The following is a 19,005-nucleotide window of genomic DNA, read 5'->3' on the forward strand; positions in this document are numbered from 1 at the left end:
GCTCCTGTGTGGGTTGGGCCTGTGAACTCGGGCCAAACCCTAGAGGAAAGGATCTGATAAGGGAGCCCCTCCTGGAAGCTTCAGGGCTGACTTCATCAAGTCATCACCTGGGATGAAGAAAACAAGGGCCTGGTCTTCTGAAAAGACATTCTTGAGGAGGGAAACCTTAGTCTACAGACCCTCTCCCATGAAGTGTGCCCTGCACTGTGTTCTTTATTGAAGGTACCCATGGGCCCTTCTATGGGCACCACACTGCCTGGAGACAGACACCAGATCTATGAGTTCTTGGTGGTCCTTGATCTGGGAGCTAGGGAGTCTTTTGTAATGTGTGGTGCTCTGTGGGTGCCTCTGGCCAGTGCTGTGCCCAGATCAGGAAGCAGTGCACTATCTCAACCCTGGAGAAGGAGAAGCTAGAGAGGACAAAAGGCAGCACATTAAGGAGCATTCTCTGGGGTTGGGGCTGAGGTGGTCTTTTTACAGATCCAGCTCATGACCTTAATTTGTGCCCCAGTAGGTGCTGCTCAAGTTGTTTGAAAGTAACACAATGAGGATCCTAAAGGAAGGTCCGAATAAGACATTGCAGAGGCTGGTGAGATGGCCCAGCAGGTAAAAGAGCTTTTCACACAGTCCTGACCTGAGTTCAATTCCCAGAGCCAGGGTGAAAGGAGACAATAGAGTCCACAAACTGTTCCTCTGAACTTCTCATGAGTGGCATGGCACATGGGCACACACACACACACACACACACACACACAATAATTGTTTTTTATAACACTGTGGTTTGTTAAAATAATAATAATAATGTGGTCTCAGAATGTCAAAGAAGGGGTTGGATGTGATATCTGTGTGTTCTTATTCATGAGAGTGTTCTGTGGTGACACAGGCAGGGGGTCTAGTAACAGTCATCTATCCCCTCCTGAAAGCAAGAAAAGGCTGAGTTAAGCATAGGCACAACGGAATGGCAGCTCAGATGTGTGTGGCTTCGGTAGAGAATAAGATTGATTGCTAATGCTATTGTGCGTGTTCTACATCCCAACAGAAGAAACCTCTAGTCTACCTCTGCAGGTTAGAAAAACAAGCTGTAGCTGCCATGAAGAGATGGAGTCAGTAAACCTTTGAGAAGGTTTAAAGACTAAGAAGCCACAGGGTGACCTGGGCCTGGGTGTGTCCTGAGAAATAAACCCACTCAGCAGAGCCCTCAGGATTCCTAGCTTACTGGATCAGGGCAGATGGAGAAGCTGTTTGCAGCAGCTGTGGAAGAAACTATCTCCTAGCTTAATAAATTCATTCCAGGGTCACAGAACACCGTGTCGTGTCCTCTGTTATACCCCTCCAATGCTTCCAAATGGGCCAATTGTGAACAGAGGCTGTGTGCTCCAGCTAACTGTGTCCTCATAACCTCTTCTCTGGCAATGCTGGATGTAGTACTCAAAAGCCTCCAAAGTACATCAGAGTGGCATGTTGGACATGGGACACAGGGAGGGAGGTGAAGAAGTGAGCCTCTGAGCTCCTTCCTCACCCTTTTATCATATCTGTAAGTTCCCCAGACTCTAGGCTATGAAGTTCTCTCCCTGCTCCTCTGGGTTTGTCTCAGCTAAGGACCCTTCAGTCTGAATGGCAGCACTCCCACCTATCTATCTAGCATTTATCTCATAAAGGAAGTTTGGGGATTACTGGCTCCACACAGCTGAGCCACGTGGGTATGTAAAAGGTCGGTGGGCCTAGAATCACTCACTGCAGGTTCCTGACTTGGGGTCTGCTCAATTTCAGTTCTGACTTTTAGAGACTTGAGGTGATTCCCTCTCTTGCTCCACAGAGAAAATTCCCTGAGTCCAGCCTGGCCAAAATATAGCCCAGCCCAGGAGAAAGATGCTTATGACCTCACAGCCTGAACTGCTATGGCTCCAGGGTCTGATAACCCACTGAAGCCAGCCCTGGCATTTCCAAGTATCTTTCAAGTATTTCTTGGAGGAAAATGAATCTCTTGTGAGAGAAGTCCAAATTCCTCAGAGTCCCTAAATATCCTTCCTCCCACCTGCCCTTCTAAGCCTGACCTTCTCCTAAGGCCTGAGCCCCCTCCAGAACAAAACACTCATGCCCAGTGCTGGGTGTGGTGACACACACCTTTAATCCCAGCACTCAGGAGGCAGAAGCAAGTGTATCTCTGTGAGTCTGAGGTTAGCCTGGTTTACAAAGTGAGTCCAGGACAGCCAGGACTACAAGACAAACCCTGTCTTGAAAAACCAAAACAAACAAACACCCAAAAAACAAAAATCCTATGTCTATGTAGGTGTCCTGGGGGGTGGGGGGGAGGTCTACGGCTGCCATTGAGTGAGGAGCTGCAGACATGTTTGCCCATCTACAATGGATGGTCGTTCAGAACTATTCCAGTTTCCTGATCAAGAGGAACAAGCAGATATACAGCACGGAGCCCAATAATCTGAAGACCTGCAACTCCTTCTGCTACAACAGGCTGATTCATCACAAGGCTGTGGGAGTGGAGCCTGAGGCCAATGGCAAAGAGGTTGTGGTGGTCATGAAACACAGATCTGGTCAGGGAAAACCCGCCACTTCTTATATGAGGACCATCATCAACAAGAATTCTAGGGCCATCAGCAGCATCAGGCACATGATCCAAAAGAACAAGTACCGCCCTGATCTGCAAATGGTGAACCATCCGAAGGGCCAGTGCCATTCTGCGAAGCCAGAGACCTGTGGTAGTGAAGAGGAAATGGACTGCTCCACCAAAACCTCCTGAGCATACCCCAGAAAGAAAGAGTCCATTGACCTTTTCAACCACACACACACAAAGTATCCTGGGGCAAAACACCACATGTCAGGAGCTTATAGCATATTCATCTTCTCTCAGTTTTGAAGGCTCGAAGTCCAAAGTCAATATCTTGACTTTGGCTGGATTTTCTTGAGGCTTGTCCCCTTAAGTGTGCAAATGGCATCTTCTCCCTTTGTCTTCACTTGGTGGTCTCTATGTCATGATATCCTTTTCTTACAAGGTACCATTCATGTGGGATCAGGGATAATCTCATAACCCTATTTAACTTTAATTACTTCTATAAGGACCTGTCTCCAAATCCAGTCTTCTAAGAATGTCAGTCCGTTTGGGGACCTTTGCCACCATGGTGAAGGATGGAGTTCCCAGGCTATAAGAACACCCCATCTCTTTCATGAACTGTTGTGATCCTGTCTTCCATTTGATCTTCCATTTGATCTCTGTCCCACATTTTGGGAGCCTAAGATTAGATTGTATTTTGCATGTCTCAAAATCAACACCTCCCTCCCCTGGCCAGCATGCATGCAGGGCATGTTGAACTGCTTTGTGAGTTGATGGTAAGGTATTGTCCAGAACCAAGAAGGTGAAGCCAGTCTCCCATACTGAAGAACAACAGACAATAGGAGGGGATGACCAGAAAGGAAAAGGGAAGCGGCCCCTCCCCTGCATATGTAGGTGACCAGGCCCTCAGCGGCATCAGAGAAAGACCCTACTCCAGCCAGTTGCCCTGTTGGTAAAGGGATCTTGCACTGTTGTTCCTTGAAGGTGTATTTTTCCATGGTAAGATCTAGTACATCTTTGTAGCACATTCATTGTCCTTGTGAAATCTTCCAGCACATTCCATGATATTCATTGAAGGGCTGGTTGTAGTTCTCCTCCTGCCTGGGGGCTGCCTCCCAGCAGCCCAAGAAGCCCAGGAAGGGCAGGAGATGAGAATCGTATTTGGAATGGCCAGAGAGAACCATACAGGAATCACACACCCTGGGAACAGCTGACGGCTAGTTCAACTTTACTTCCAGAGAACAAAGAGTATATACCCCTAGGGGAGTGAGTGGGGGGCTCAAAGAATAGGTGAACATAATTGGTTGAAACTAGGCATTTCAAGGATGCTTGATTTACATTATATAGCATCCAATCGTAAGAGTGGAATGTTAGTGCTTGGTTAATATATGGACAGGCGCAGGGAGGGGAGAGCTAACAGGGAGCTGTGTCAGGGGCCATATATCAAGTGTAGATAGAGGAATCTGTTATCTAAAGGCACTCTTCGTATGAAGTCAGGCAGAGAGCAGAGGACCCCGCTGAGGGGAGGAAGTTCTGCCTTTAACATCGAGCTCAGAATGGCTATCCAGTCCAGGCAAGAACTGCAACCTCAACCAGCAGGGTACCTCCAAAAGCTGGTCTCCCCACTTCTGTTAAAGGGGAGCAGAGGACTCACAGATGAGCTTAAGTAGGGTAAGGTTTGCCTCTTAAAGGTTATTAGCAATGTCTGGGGACATTCTTAGTTGTCTTGTGTAGGTGTCAAGAGAGCTAGTTACTCAAGCATGGGCATTGGCAGAGACCTGGGTGTTGCTAGATGCAAGGGTGCTCAGTATGGCCTTAGTTACAAAACCAAATCAGGTATAAGTGCCAGCAATATGGAGACTGTCCATCTCTCTCCTGAGGGGAAACAGATAGGGTAGGGCTAGAGTTAAGAGCCCATGTTTATTTCTAACCTCTCCATCAAAGCTGACAAGGGAGTATGATGAGAAACAGCTGAGCACTGTGGCTATAAGCGTCCTTTGCACTAGTCACCTCAGCACAGCAAAGTTGAATGAAGCTTTCAGTGTGGGTTTAGTACAAGGCCAGTGCTTCTCAAATTGAACTAAGCCTGCAACCAAGGGAGAGCAAGAACTGCAAAAATTACAGCTTTGCCCAGAGGCTCAAGGCAGGAGCAAGCCTGGAAAAGACCCTCCATCCTGCTGGAGGAGGCCTGTGACACAGAGGCTATGCTAGTTTTCAGATCAGAGGGACATGTGGATACCTCAGACCAGGGCCATGGAAATGGAGGGAAGGAGGGCAGAAATGCGGTCACCCTGCTGAGAACTGGGCCAGAAAACCCTCAGGTTAATTATTTTCCTGCACTGGTTTGGGGAATTAGATGGAGTGGGTTTTCCTTGTGTTTTTCCTTTCTCTTTTTCACTTCTGATGGAGTCACAGATTGAAAGTAGGCTTGACATGCAAAAAGGCAGTTTCCAGAACATGTGGCTCACCACGTGGGTCTGTGAAGGAAATAGGCATCTAACACAGTGGGAGTACCTGACTCAAATATGTAAAAGGTGGCAATGGTAAGGGGCTCAGAAGCTGGAGCTGTTTTCTGCGGTGAGATGCCGGGTTTCCTCAACTGCGTCCACACTACAGGAATGGAAGATCTGAAAAGCTCATCCCTGACTAGACTCTGGGTCAATGGTCTCATTCCTCTTCCTTCCACAATAGAGACATCTTTTTTTTGGGGGGGTGGGATATTATCAAACCAACTCCCAAAGCAGCAGAGACAAAGAGGGGATGGCACAGGTATACGGTCAGCCAGGCTCTTAACCCAGGCACAAGTGCCTAGCAGAACAATGGCAAGCTCAGAACTAAGTGAAAGAGCAACTTGGACCAGGTAAGGAGCCAGCACCCATAAATTGTGACCCCCCTCTCCCAAGGTACAAAGACCCTCATTTTGTGGGGGGCCCTCCTCAGCCTTCTGATGGGCCTATAATTAGGTTTATTGTAATGACAGCTTGGATTTATGGGGTGTTCAGCTCCCAGAAATGCTTAGTTCTCAAGCCAAATCCTGTTGAGGTTTGCAGAGGAGGCCAAGTGTTAATTGGCTATTGGTGTTGAGGAAACTGAGGCACAAATAGATTAAGAGGTTTGATCAGGTCATGAAGAAGTTAAGGCAGCAAAATGGATCTCAGATTTCAGGGTTCTAGCCTGAATGCCATCCTGGGCCTGGCTTTATCATTTATAGAGTAGGATTTGGGAGGAAAAAAAAAAAAAACAAGGAATGGAAAGTGGTAGGCAGGAGCCCAGGCACAGCAGCCTGAGAAACATCAGGACCCCGCATTCTGGGAAGCCTGGCATCTCCTGGGGCAGCCCCACCTACCAGGAAGGAGGTCCTGTGGTGGCTTGTCTGTCAGTCCTCAGCTTGTATGGAGCCTGCCATTGTCTAACTATATGGTCTGAAAGAGAGCCAACAGCACATGGATATCTAAGCAATTGGAGATGATAGTGTACATTGGAGTCAGGCTCCATGAAGATGAAAGATAATGGTGATGAGCGGATGGTGATGAGCAGCATGGAGCCATAGATGAAAGTCTCTCTCTGCAACAAAAAAGGGCAGGGGCTTTCTGCAGTAGTGGCTTGGTGACTCTTGTTCTGAGCAGAGGATGTGAGGCCCTGCTGAAAGGGAGTGGCTCACCCAGAGCCCTGTGACCCTGCAGTGCTAGAGACCAGCTCCAGCACACAGGGTGGTCACAGCATCAGCAATGACCAACTGATGGCTGATGTTTCTCTCTATAACTCTTAAACTCTCAGGCTGGTAGCCTTGTGACTCTCTGTATACACTTTAACTCTTAATCTTCCAGGCTGGTAGCCTTGCGATTTGGGGCTATCTATATATACAGTTCAATTCTATGTGTACAGTTTAACTCTATTTACAATTTAACTCCCAAGGGCTTCTGGTCACGAGAACCTCTAAAGGAAAAGACAGCAGAGGATCTTAATCATTCAAGCCAGGTGGCCCCTTTAACTCAGAGGTCAAGTGGCCGCAGCCCTGACAGCTTCTTGCTAAATACAGGGGTTGTAAAAAGAAAACTCTTAGTTCTTTTTAACTTAATAGCTCAGCAGTGAACAGCAGTTTCCTGGAAAGTGGAGTCCTAATGAAGAAGTTTGATGAAACACTCCGGACAGCTTATCACTTACTAAACTCAATAACTTAGAAACATGCAAAAACGTATACCTTTGGCAGATAAAGCAGGCAGATATTCACAAACCACACACACATGCACACACACAATCAATAGACAAAACAAGGGAGCTCCCAGAGACACTATTCATCCACACATATGTAAACATACAGATATAAATATACATATATACAATATATACAGACAATTAGACAGACACATTTTTGGATGAAGTGGGTGGCTTCAACAACTCTTTAATTCTGTCTTGGGTTTTTATACTATCTATTACAAAGGTTCTCGATGTATGGAAAAAATACATCATTCAAAAATTAATGCATAGAGTAGGACTGTTAATCCTAATAACTAGATATTTTGCTTATTATAATTTTAAAGCAGAGGATCTTAATCAGTCAAGCCAGGTGGCCCCTTTAACTCAGAGGTTTTATCTATATGATCATTATAAGTTTAAGGCAGAAGTTTTATCTTATTTCAAACATACATTATGTGTTCAAAGCAAGTTTTTATGTCAAGGTTTTTCTAAGAAACAGGCGTCTGTCTTATCTTGTATAGCTAACCAGTTATTCTTTGTTTCTATATTCATATGGTCTCCCTTATCATGCTGTACACCTACTCCTTATCCTTGGATTAAACCTAGAATGAATGTAAGTCATATGGAGGTCCACAGAGCTCCTAATAGTTTTAGTTACACTGCAGGAGGGTTTTTAAATTACTTGAATCAAGTCGGAAATTCTTTAAAAATATCATCAGTGGTTATGAAATCATCAATTCGTTTAAACAGCACTATGAAGATAGATCTTCAAAATAATCTGCAGGAAATCTGCCCAACAGAGTGAAGCAATAAGCAGTGAGGGTCTCTGCCATGCCAAATACATGAGACAAGCATGGAAAGACAGTATAGCAACAATAAGCAGTCTCGAGGCAAAATCCTTGGGGCCTTGCCTACACCAGGGATACCCATTCATCAGCCATGCAAAACCAAGAGGCCTGCCTCCAGGAAGCTCACTTGCTTGCTTCTGCCAATCCAGCATGCAATTGCTCCCAGCATTGCGGTGCAGGCAGAGTGTGGGACATGGTCCCTAGTAGTGTGTGACACTGATGACAGGCTTCAAAGAAGACAGGCCTGGTCCAGATGACATGAAAAATCAGGACAGTGGTGCCTAGAGCAGTAGCAAAGGCCAGAAGAATGTGTACAAAGTCTGGAACAAAATGAGCACCAAGGGTTACCATAATTTATTCTAGATCAAAAGGACTTCCTGATACATGGGGAAAATGAAGACATTACAGGGCTGGTTACACACACACAGCAGTGTGTGGCTGTCTCTATTCTTTCCTTATGGCTTAGATGTGACGAACAGAGGTCTTCTAAGCCTGGCTATCACCTCAGCATAGGCCTGTAGACATCTTCCAGCCTCCACCCACTATGACTGGTCCGCCTCAGAGTCCTACACCACAGCCCCAGTCTCCATGGTCACAATGAGAACTTTTTATCAAGGCCAACAGCTTAAAGAAACTAATGACAAGTGTTTCTGTCTTCCCACATTACCATCATGGGTAATCAGCTGTTCTTACAAGGACATCAAGTTGATCAATGTGAATGTGGAAGACTTCAGAAGTCCATTTCATAGTACCTGATGACATCATGGAAACAGAGCATGACTCAATGAGTGACAGCACCAAGTGACATGTGAGAAAGTAGCCTCTCTAGTGGTCTTCACCTGTTAAGCACCCTCTCTAAAATAGTCCTGGATTTCTTGGCCAACTCCTGTGTACTCTCTCTTGCTGGAGAAGCACAAAGTGAACTCTCATCTGACTGCTAGCTAATCTGAGCTGGGACATCAACAACATGCAGCCTCCACTCCTTCATGTCGACTAAGTCCCTCCTTTAGAGACAGTGCAAGCAAATGCTTCTAAATCTCTGTGTGATTCTTGCTTCATGTGTAGTGTGCATTATCCAGAACTGCTACCTAGGATCCATCTCAACACCTGGCTACAGCAAGTGAGCCCCTTCATCTAGTGTAGCAGTGCCCCTCACTGAGATCTGAAACATAGCTTCCAGGCCAGAGTCAGGCACTCAGAGGGAGGGCTGTGGAGATCCATTGCTGCCATCTGGCTCTGCACCAAGGAGCAGATCATGGAGAGGTTGGTGTCCTCAGAGAAGAAGCACCCTTCCTCTCCAGGGTCCTGAGTGCTGCACTGGACTGTTCATCTTATCATTAATGAAGCCTATGAGGTCTTCATGGGGTCCCTTGACAGATCCTGACCAGGTGCCCTTTGGGGATGTAAAAACCCAGCCAGTGCTTCACCTGAAATATCTCCCTCCACTTTTCCCTTGAAGCAGTCCCACAGTCCAGCAACATAGCTTACTGGGAAAAGGCAAGTAAAGGTACCTGCTGTCAAGCTACTTCTCACCTGAGCACTTTCCTATGGAGCACATGATGGAAGCAAAGAACTGACTTCTACAAGTTGTCCTCTGTCTTCCATACCTGCTCCCTGCCACCACAAAATCATTAAATAAATGTAATTTAAAAATGGTTTAAAGACAGCACAATAAAAACTGCCTAACAAAACAAGCCAGCCAGACATGCAGATGGGGCAGGAACCATTCACTCAATCTGAAGTACGCAATGGGATTTCCCAGAGTGCAGCTGGTATACAGCTCTACTGACTGTACAATGGCCAGAAATGGGAACAAAAAGCTGTAGAATCCAGGAGACAGTGGCTGGCCAGGTCAGGGAGAGCCAGCAAAAACTGCTTGTTGGTTTCTAGGAGGTTTGTGGGGGACATGGAACCCAAGCAGTAAAACACAGTACACAGAACAGGTATCCATGGGCTACGTTTTTAATTTGTGTATTTTTTAAACAAACACTTAATTTGGGCTACAATGAGCCAAATTAATAAAATAAAAATGCATGTTAAATCAAAGAATTTAGTTACTAAATTTCTGTTTCTCAAAATAGCAAAAGTGCTTATAAGTTGAAAATCCAGAGTACTAAACAGTATACAAAGGAAGTGTCTATCAATTCTAACATACACAAAACATTTATGAAATTTTAATTATCCACAGTTTGAGTCAATTTACTGTTGCTGTAACAAAATACATTAGGCTGAGTATTTATAAAAGAGAGAGAGAGAGATGTATTTGGCTCAGTTTTACAGGCTGAATGTTAAGCAGCATTGGAAGACTCTTGTGAGGAGCCCCTAGCCCTATCATACCAAGCATCATGGTGAGAATGTATAAAAGGAAGTGATCACATAATGAGATAGGTCAGGAGAGGGCAAAGGTCACTCTTGCTTTTTTATTTTTTTAACTTTTTCTTTTGAGAACTAACTCAGGGTCCCAAAGAACTATATTAATCCTGTCCAAGGACACCCTTCCACATGGTCTTTCTGTCTACTGAACCTCCTAAAGGTTCTACCACCACAGTCACGCTGGGAACACACTGAATCCAAAGTATAGCCCAATGATGTCACAGAGGCTACAGATCTGCTAAGCATCCTGGGGCATCTTCAAATCAAGGAACCATTTTTAGGCCAAACACCCTCACACCCCCACACCCTCACACCCTCATACTCCCACACCTCCACATACCCACACTAGGTATTGTTAGGAAACATGCGCCTGTGAAGTTTACATGGCGGGTTCACAAATCACACCACGAGATCGGTTCCACGTGGGAGGTTTATTAGGGGAAGGAAGAAGGGGGTTGCAGAGAGATGAGGCGGGAGAGAGAGGGGGAGGGCTACAGGAGTTCTCTTATAGGGTGACCCAGGGCATGCGCAGGTAGTTCCAGGTGGCCAGCAGGTGGTCTGGGTGTCTTCACAAATGCCTGATAACCAGTTTGTCAGGTCCCTTGGGGCTGGCTGTAGAGGTGCCTGCTCACTGATCCCAACAGGTATAAGTTTCTGGGTGAGGCACAAGTTCATAGGGATCAATGTTCACTTCTAATTCAACACATACTTTTTCAATTTCATCTTTTCTTTCTTATAAATTTGAATGATAACGAAATAGCTCTCAGGATGCTCCTCCCAGGAGCGAGTCTCACAGTTAAGTGAGGTCAGTTTAATTGCCTGTTATCATATGCTTCAAACAGAAAAGCCAATTAAGGTAGTTTAAATAATGACTTAGTTTTTATTCAAGTCACTAAGTAACAGCAAGTCTTTTGAACACTCATTCGATGAAGCCCATGTCATTTGTTGTTTCTGAAAATGCAAGGTATGAATGTAAATTCAGTTAACTCTCCAACAAGGTTGATACAATCTTTTGTTTTTCTAATGATGACATAAAAATAAATGGTGGAGCCACAGGGCATTATGGTAACATGTGCCATTATTGAGCTGACATGTGGGGCAATATGACTTTAACTGAAGTAAAAAGCCACTGGTACATTCTCACTAGAGAGGCGGGGCAAGATGGCGGCACCAGGAGGACTCTCATTCTGAGGAGCAGCACAGCAGGATTGTCACAGTGACCAGCCATCAGAACTCGAGCCATAAAACACAAGTGATTGTGTTTCACAGGTGAGAGGATACCTCACGGTGGGGGATTCAATCAGCTTTAACTCACCCGGCTAAACCGCAGAAGAGATCCTGGTTCCACCAGGCGCTTGGTCGCCAGCCCAGAGCTACACGCCAGCATGATCTGGTCATTGTCCCAGACTGAACTGTGGGCCCACAACACCACAGACTGGATTTTCCAGTCGAGAGATAACCCCACGGAGCAGGAAATGATTGGGGCCGACCTGAGGTCACCCAGACATTCCCTGGAAAAGACTCGGGTTCTGCGGGCACCCCAAGAGCCAGCCCGGAGCCAGAGCCGGGACCCAGGCGCCTGCACAGAGTCCTGCCTGCCTGCGCACCTGATTCGCCGCCTCAGATAGAACTGTGGGCACCAGGGCACCAGGGCACCAGAGACTGCATTTCACTGTCAGGTGCAAATCCACAGGGAGGGAAACGGCTGGTCTGATCTCAGAGCACTCAGCCAACACCCCCACCCCGAAAAGGTCTCAGGAAAATTACCCAGTTTAGGCAGCCGCCAAGGCTCCCAAAGGCCAGAAAGGCAGAGCCACAAGCGGGTATCTGTGCCTGTGGGTTCTACTCGCCACCCCAGAGAGAACAGCAGTCCCCAAAGCAAAGACTGGGTGTCTCTGGCAGGAGGAAACCCCCAGCAAAGGGGATCATCAGGTCTAACGCTTAGGACACCCAGCACCAAAACACTTCCTGGACTCACGCAGACTCTAATGCAGGCAGGAGGGCTGTGCTCAGCTGCCATTATTGAGTACCCCTAGGGCACTGGGACACACAGCTCCATCCTCAGACCTACAAAAGCCAGAGAGCCATTACAGCAGCCCTCAGATACTGTGCCAAGGATCAACCAGTTATCCCTAGCTAGACTGTCAAAACTGTGGGAATCCCTGGTCCTTCAAGAGGGCTGCACCGACAGTGTCTGGACCAGAGAAGTGCCTAAAGCCACCATCCCAGACAGGGACACACAGCTTCTGGTCCAGAGTGAGGCACCCAGCCTCCAGACCAGAGCAGTGCCCCCAGGCACCAACTCAACCTAGGTGCACATTCTCCAGGCCCAGAGCGGAGCACTCAGCCTCTGGCCCAGAGACTTGCTGAGTGCACCTCTCACTTTCCCGGACAGAACTGTGTGCCCCAAGATAACATACTGAGTTCCCCTGTTGGAAGAAAACCCCACAGCTAGGGAATCAGCAGGTTCTTCAAGAGAACTGTACCTGGAAATTTAGTGAGCAGCAGCACACTAAATTTATAACGAGAAACACAGCAGTGGGGCAGCTGTCTTGAGAACTTCTATGGGTAAGAGGAGATCCCCCCCTGCCTAACAAAGACCACAGCTACTACTCAGGGCTATAAACCTGAGGTGAGCAGTGGCAATTCCTGAGAAACACTGGCCATACAGTGACCATAACCAAAAAGCAGAGGAGGACTCCTTCAGGAAAAATCATCTTCTGGCCAAGGGGATTCTCCCTACCTCAGGACTCCAGGAAGCACAGAAACTAACAGCCAACACCTAAATCAGCCCAATGGGTAGAGGTCAGCGTAAAAGCTCAACCAACAAAAGACAGAGCAATATGGCATCTCCAGAACCCAGCCATCCAGGGGTGAACAGACCTAGACAATGCAGCATAACTGAAATCCAAGAAGATGACCTAACAACTATGCTCATGAAGATGATAACAGAGGAAACAAATAAAATACGTAAAGAATTAGAGGAAGATAAAACCAAACAGATCATGGCTATCCGTAAAAAAAATGGAGAAAGTTAAAGACAAGCAGATTATGGCCATCCGTGAAGAAATACAGAAAGATGCAGCCAAACAGCTTGCGACCTTCAGAGAAGAAATAATTAAATCACTGAAAGAAATAAAAGGAACAGAGTTGAAGGAACTAAAAGAAAAAAGAGGAAAATACAATCAGACAGGTGAAGGAAGTAAACAAAACAACTCAAGACCTGAAGATAGAACTGGAAAAATTAAAGAAAACACAAATGGAGGAAATAATGGAGAGGAAGAATCTAGGGAAGAAAACAGGAACTACAGAGGTAAGCATAACCAACAGACTACAAGAAATGGAAGAAAGAATCTCAGGTGTAGAAGATACAATGGAAGAAATCGATGTATCTGTCAAAGAAAATGTTAAATCCAAAAAATTCCTGACACAGACCGTCCAAGAAATCCACGACAATATGAAAAGACAAAACCTAAGAATAATAGGTATAGAGGAAAAAGAAGACTCCCTTCTCCAAGGCCCAGAAAATATTTTCAACAAAATCATTGAAGAAAATGTTTCCAAGTTAAAGGAGAAGCCAATAAGGATACATGAGGCCTACAGAACACCCAACAAATTTGACCAGAGAAGAAAATCCTCCCGCCACATAATAATCAAAACAGTAACTATACAGAACAAAGAAAAAATACTAAAAGCTGCAAGGGAAAAAGGCCAAGTAACATATAATGGCAAACCCATTAGAATCACACCTGACTTTTCAACAGAGACTATGAAAGCCAGAAAGGCCTGGACAGATATCATGCAGACCCTAAGAGAACACAGATGTCAGCCCAGGCTACTATAACCCACAAAACTCTCAGTCCTCATAGACGGAGAAAACAAGATATTCAATGACAAAAACAAATTTCAACAATACCTACACACAAATCCAGCATTACAGAAGACACTGGAAGGGAAAATACAACCCAAGAAAATTAGCTTCTGTCAAGAAAACACAGGAAATAATTAACCTTACTACAGTAAAACAAAAAGGAACCAAGCACACAACCTTATGAACACAGCCAACATCAAAATCAAAGGATCTAACAGCCACTGGTCATTAATCTCTCTCAACATCAATGGACTCCACTCTCCAGTAAAAAGACACAGATTAACAGAATGGATACGTAAACAAAACCCAGCAATCTGTTGCATACAAGAAACACACCTAAGGCACAAAGATAGACATTACCTGAGGGTAAAAGGTTGGAAGATGACTTTCCAAGCAAATGGACCCAAGAAACAAGCAGGAGTAGCCATTCTAATATCTGATAAAATAGACTTTCAACCAAAATTAATAAAAAGAGATGGGGAAGAACACTTCATACTCATCAAGGGAAAATTCCACCAGGAAGACATCACAATCCTGAACATCTATGCCCCAAATACAAGAGCACCCAATGTTTCTTTGTAAAAGAAACATTGATAAAATTTAAACCACATATAGATCCCCACCCATTAATAGTGGGAGACTTCAACACCCCACTCTCAACAAAGGACAGGTCAACAAAACAGAAATTAAACAAAGAAACAATATCTCTGACAGAGGTCATGAATCAAATGGACCTCACAGACAATTACAGAACTTTACACCCAAACACAAAAGAATTTACCTTCTTCTCAGCACCTCATGGAACCTTCTCCAAAATAGACCATATACTTGGTCACAAAGCAAGCCTCAACAGATACAAGAAGACTGAAATAATCCCTTGTATCTTGTCTGATCATCATGGAATAAAGCTGGACTTCAACAATAACAGAAATAGCAAAAAGCCTACACACACATGGAAACTGAACAACTTGTTACTAAATGACAGCTGGGTCAGGAAAGAAATAAAGAAAGAAACTAAAGTCTTCCTAGAACTCAATGAAAATGAAGACACAACATACCCAAACTTGTGGGACACAATGAAAGCAGTGCTAAGAGGAAAGTTCATAGCACTAAGTGCCTTCAAGAAGAAATTCGAGTCAGCTCATTCAAGCAACTTAATGGCCCACTTAAAAACCCTAGAAAAAGAAGAAGCAGACACACCAAGAAGGAGTAGATGGCTGGAAATAATCAAACTCAGGGCTGAAATCAATCAATTGGAAACAAATAAAACAATCCAAAGAATCAATGAAACCAAGAGCTGGTTCTTTGAGAAAATCAACAAGATCGACAAATCCTTAGCCAAGCTAACTAAAAGGCAGAGAGACACCACCCAAATCAACAAAATCAGAAATGAAAAGGGGGACATAACTACAGACACTGAGGAAATCCAAACAATCATTAGGACTTACTTCAAAAGTCTATACTTAACAAAATTTGAAAACCTAAATGAAATGGACAATTTTCTTGATCGATTTGACTTACCAAAGCTGAATCAGGACCAGGTAAATCAATTAAATAGTCCTATATCCCCCAAAGAAATAGAAGCAGTCATCAAAAGTCTTCCATCCAAAAAAAGCCCAGGACCAGATGGCTTCAGCGCAGAATTCTACCAGACCTTCAAAGAAGAGCTAACACCAATTCTCTTCAAACTATTCCACAAAATAGAAACAGAAGGAACATTACCAAACTCATTCTATGAAGCCACAGTCACCTTGGTACCTAAACCTCACAAAGACTCAACAAAGAAAGAGAATTTCAGGCCAATCTCCCTTATGAACATTGATGCAAAAATACTTAACAAAATACTTGCAAACCGAATCCAAGAACACATCAAAGATATTATCCACTATGACCAAGTAGGCTTCATCCCAGGTATGCAGGGGTGGTTCAATATACGGAAATCCATCAATGTGATCCACCATATTAACAAACTGAAAGAAAAAAGCCACGTGATAATCTCCCTAGATGCTGAAAAAGCATTTGACAAAATCCAACATCCATTCATGTTTAAAGTACTGGAGAGATCAGGGATACAAGGCACATATCTAAACATAGTAAAGGTGATATACAGCAAGCCTATAGCCAACATCAAACTGAACAGAGAGAAACTTAAAGCAATCCCACTGAAATCAGGGACAAGACAAGGCTGCCCACTCTCTCCATATCTCTTCAACATAGTGCTGGAAGTCCTTGCTAGAGCAATAAGACAGTTGAAGGAGATCAAGGGGATACAGATGGGAAAGGAAGAAGTCAAATTATCACTATTTGCAGATGATATGATAGTATACATGAGTGACCCCAAAAACTCTACCAGGGAACTCCTACAGCTGATAAACACCTTCAGCAAAGTGGCCGGATACAAAATTAACTCAAAAAAAAAAAAAAATCAGTAGCCCTCCTGTATACAAAAGACAAAAGGGCTGAGAAAGAAATTAGAGAAACAACACCCTTCACAATAGCCACAAATGACATAAATTACCTTGTTGTAACCCTAACCAAGCAAGTCAAAGACTTGTATGAAAAAAATTTCAAGTCTCTGAAGAAAGAATTAGAGGAAGATATGAGAAGATGGAAAGATCTCCCATGCTCATGGCTTGACAGGATTAACATAGTAAAAATGGCCATCTTACCAAAAGCAATCTACAGATTTAATGCAATTCCCATCAAATTGCCAACACAATTCTTTACAGACCTGGAAAGAAAAATTCTCAACTCCGTATGGAATAACAAGAAACCGAGACTTGCTAAAACAATCCTCTACAATAAAAGATCTTCTGGAGGTATCTCCATCCCTGATCTCAAGCTGTACTATAGAGCAACAGTTATAAAAACTGCATGGTACTGGCATAGAAACAGAATGGTGGATCAATGGAATCGAACAGAAGACCCAGAAATAAACCCACACACTTACGGACACCTGATTTTTGACAAAGACGCCAAAAACATACAATGGAAAAAAGATAGCATTTTCAACAAATGGTGCTGGTCCAACTGGATGTCTACATGTAGAAAAATGAAAATAGATCCATACTTATCACCCTGCACAAAACTAAAGTCCAAGTGGATCAAAGACCTCAACATAAAACCAGACACATTAAATCGGCTAGAAAAAAAAGTGGGGAATACCCTAGAACTCATTGGTACAGGGAAAAACTTCCTGAACAGAACACCAACAGCACAGGCTCTAAGAGCAACAATCAATAAATGGGACCTCATGAAATTGAAAAGCTTCTGTAAAGCAAAGGACACCGTCATCAAAACAAAGCGACTGCCTACAGATTGGAAAAGAATCATCACCAACCCTTTATCTGACAGAGGACTCATATCCAATATATATAAAGAACTAACAAGCTGAAAAGCAATAAACCAAGTAATCCACTTAAAAAATGGGGAACAGAGCTAAAGAGAGAATTCTCTGTAGAGGAATATCGAATGGCAGAGAAGCACTTAAAGAAATGCTCAACCTCATTAGCCATTAGGGAAATGCAAATCAAAATGACCCTGAGATTTCACCTTACACCCATGAGAATGGCCAAGATGAAAAACTCAAGTGACAACACATGCTGGAGAGGTTGTGGAGAAAGGGGAACCCTTCTCCACTGCTGGTGGGAATGTAAACTGGTACAACCATTCTGGAAATCAATCTGGCGCTTTCTCAGACAACTAGGAATAGCGCTTCCTCAAGATCCAGCCATACCACTCCTAGGCATATACCCAAAAGAGGCTCAAGTACACAAAAAGGACATTTGCTCAACCATGTTTGTAGCAGCTTTATTTGTCCAGAAGCTGGAAACAGCCCAGATGCCCCTCAACTGAAGAATGGATGCAGAAACTGTGGTACATCTATACAATGGAGTCTTACTCAGCAATGAAAAATAAGGAAATCATGAAATTTGCAGGTAAATGGTGGGACCTGGAAAGGATCATCCTGAGTGAGTTGTCCCAGAAGCAAAAAGACATGCATGGTATATACTCACTCATATAAACATACAACCTAGAATAAACCCACTAAAATCTGTACATCTAAACAAACTAAGCAAAAGAGAGAATCCTAACTAAAATGTTCAATCCCCATCCTAAAAGGCAAAGAGGATGGACATCAGAAGAAAAAGAAAATAGGAAACAACCTCGGAACCTGCTACAGAGAGCCTCTGAAAGCCAGAAGAAAACAGGAAATAACCTTGGAACCTGCCACAGAGGGCCTCTGAAAACCTCTGCAGTATAGACTGTCAAAGCAGATGCTGAGTCTGATGGCCAACTGATGGGCAGAGTGAATGGTATTTTATGTAAGAAGTGGGAAATAGTAAGAGCTGGAGGGGACGGGAACTCCACAAGGAGAGCCACAGAACAAGATAATTTGAACACAGGGAACTTCCCAGAGACTCATACTCCAACCAAGGACTATTCATGGAGATGACCTGGAACCCCTGCACAGATGTAGCCCATGGCAGTTCAGTGTCCAAGTACATTACATAGTAATGGGAAGAGGGACTGCCTCTGACAGAATCTGATAGGCCTGCTCTTTGATCACCTCCCCCTGAGGGAGGAGCAGCCTTACCAGGCCACAGAAGAGGACAATGCAGCCACTTTTGATGAGAACTGATAGACTAAGATCAGAAAGGAGAGGAGAACCTCCCCTATCAGTGGACTTGGGGAGGGGCATGCATGCACAAAGGGGAGGTACGGTGGGATCGGGAGGGGAGGATGGAGGGGCTTATGGGGGATACAAAATGAATAAAATCCTACTCATCCACATGAAGAATTGGGCATGGCTGAGTGTTCTCATAACCAGAGTGCTGTGAGGGACTGGAGAAGGAGACATTGCCAAGGATTGCTGGCAGCAAGATTAGCTCCAGGTCTAGTGAGAAACCCTGTCTCAAGGGAATAAGGTAGAAAGTAATGGAACAAAACACATCAAGTTTTTCTCTGACCTCTGGGAGCATACGAGTGTGTGTACCTACATGTGCAAACAAACTGCATAACACACATGCATGTGAACACACACACACATACACTTTTCTTTTAGGGACTGTAGAGTTGGCTCAGTGGTGAAGAGTTCTGACTGGTCTTCCAGAGGATCCAGGTTCATTTCCTAGTACCATGGGAAG

At 44.4% G+C, this 19,005-nt stretch overlaps 1 pseudogene; it reads left to right on the forward strand.

Moving 5' to 3' along the window:
* The first annotated feature begins 2,347 nt into the window (after window positions 1-2,347).
* On the forward strand, window positions 2,348-2,924 carry LOC129682477 (60S ribosomal protein L28-like; annotated as a pseudogene).
* Window positions 2,925-19,005: the final 16,081 nt, after the last annotated feature.

The sequence above is a fragment of the Psammomys obesus genome, unplaced genomic scaffold, assembly GCF_907164565.1.
Source record: "Psammomys obesus unplaced genomic scaffold, mPsaObe1.curated_primary_1811, whole genome shotgun sequence".
Classification (NCBI taxonomy): domain Eukaryota; kingdom Metazoa; phylum Chordata; class Mammalia; order Rodentia; family Muridae; genus Psammomys; species Psammomys obesus.